Source organism: Cyprinodon variegatus, unplaced genomic scaffold (assembly GCF_000732505.1).
Source record: "Cyprinodon variegatus isolate N-32 unplaced genomic scaffold, C_variegatus-1.0 Scaffold461, whole genome shotgun sequence".
In the NCBI taxonomy this organism is placed as follows: Eukaryota; Metazoa; Chordata; class Actinopteri; order Cyprinodontiformes; family Cyprinodontidae; genus Cyprinodon; species Cyprinodon variegatus.
In genome coordinates, this window is record NW_015150914.1 from 603,809 (window position 1) to 605,745 (window position 1,937).

At 41.0% G+C, this 1,937-nt stretch overlaps 1 protein-coding gene across 1 annotated transcript in view; it reads left to right on the forward strand.

Moving 5' to 3' along the window:
- Nucleotides 1-1,937, forward strand: part of usp24 (ubiquitin specific peptidase 24) — a 70,762-nt gene that overhangs the window by 43,116 nt on the left and 25,709 nt on the right. The gene's annotated exons all lie outside the window — the stretch shown is intronic.

The following is a 1,937-nucleotide window of genomic DNA, read 5'->3' on the forward strand; positions in this document are numbered from 1 at the left end:
TAGCAAAGGAGCGCCCTGAAACTAACAGTATTAGCCAATCAGATGAAGAAGGGGGCGGGTCTTAGGAAAGTGCGTTCCTCCTCCTCTCGTTTCTTGCTCAAGTCGCCACATAAATTGTGGTTCATTGCTGAAGTTCTACACGGAAAGTCACCTTGCGCTGTTTACGGCTCCATTCAACGGAGAGACGTGTTAAAAGTAAAAAAATGAATAAATGAAACTTTGTGTTTGGAGAGAAGGACGATAGAGAGAACAGAATTGCACGGAGTGGGCACCATGCAGTTCATGAACTCCAGGGAAGACGTCACGACCATAGATAGAGGTCTGAACAATAAATGGCGCTGGGCGTGGCTGGAGGAGACGGGGCGAGATGGAGAGCCATTTAGCAGGAAGTGGTGCAGGAAGTTAGGTGAACCAGGCACTTGCTTCTGCACGCTGTGCTCCAGGAACGCTTATTTACGCATCCAGCTGCAAAAAGGTGCTACGCTAACATGAGTTAGACCCTGGTCATCCTGCTGCAAACTACACGGGAGCTACGGCGACAGCTGATGTACCAGCAGCAATAATTACGGGTTAGAAATAAGGGTTTGTGCTTTCCTTACTGAACCTGAACTCTCACTCACACTAGATATAGACGCACCTAAAATTGCACTGATATATCATTCAACCAACTTCAAATTTTATTTTTATTTTATTTTAACCAGCTCAAAGCTTTTCACTAATAATTCTGCATCATTCTGTCTTTGGGTTTCAGTTTTAGACCTTTAACGAGATCCCAGAAACCAAACAGGAAACAAAGCAAAAACACACAATAATAAATAAAATGCTAAATAAAAAAGACGCTTTTGAGCATAATGAAAAAAATTGACCTAAAATGACAAAAACAAAAGTGAAAATAAAGTCCAAAAATTAGAGCATTATCAGAGCATCTCCAATCTATTTGCACTGATCTTTACCTGCTGGGGATTTTAAAGAAGCACAAAAAGTTATAAATTTGAGAACATTGTTTAAAGAATGCCTGAAAAACCTCTGAACATCACATCACAGGTATTAGAGCATCTAAAAAACATTTGAATAACATCACAAATAGCGTCTCTGATTTCCCTCCGTCTCTTCCTGTTTCTTTCATATTGGATCGCTTTTTCAAACGCCGAGGCCGACGCCATCGCCTTCACAGCTGGTTTATTGAACGTTTTACTTGGTGTGCAGGGAGACGCTGACATGCAGGTTTACAACATTCTTTATTGGTGGTGGAATAAATTTGTACTCCTACTTTTTGCAGTAATGGTTTTGCAGCCCGTCTTCCAAAGTAGCGCCTTTTGTTCAACAAACTCTGTGTGAAATCCAAACCGCCGTCATAAATCGCTCAGCTGATGCTGTCGCCATGTTTTGTTTGCTGGTAGCTGTAGTGTGCATGCATGCCGCGCAGGAAATAAACCTGTTTGGAGGAGGGGTTTACGATGCATTCCAAGTGTGTGGGAAAAATAAAACTCGGTGAAATAGATGCAGACGGCTTAATGTCGTCCTGTGAATTTGTGCTTGATGGAAATGATGGATAGTCATTTTAACTATTGGGAAAACTCGATATCAAGGGCGTAGGTCTGATTTGAACTTTGGTAGGGACACTATTGGTCTGGTGTCATTGGTGCTATGCAATATGCGTGCCCTTTTTTATGCTCGATGTGAGCATCCGTACTGATAAGAGGAATTCATTGTTAAAAGAGAAAAGCAACATTTTGCTTCATTAATAAAAATGTTATAAGCTCTACACTCATTAGATGCTGTTTATCAATGTTTGAAGTATCACCGGCTCTGATGAATGTGGAATTAGGACTGTTTTCCACTTTGAAAACGGTTTCATTTGAACGACTAAGAGAGAAGGTAAATTATGAGGTGCCCCCAGGGACATAAATCAGAATTAACTTGCATATACACATATT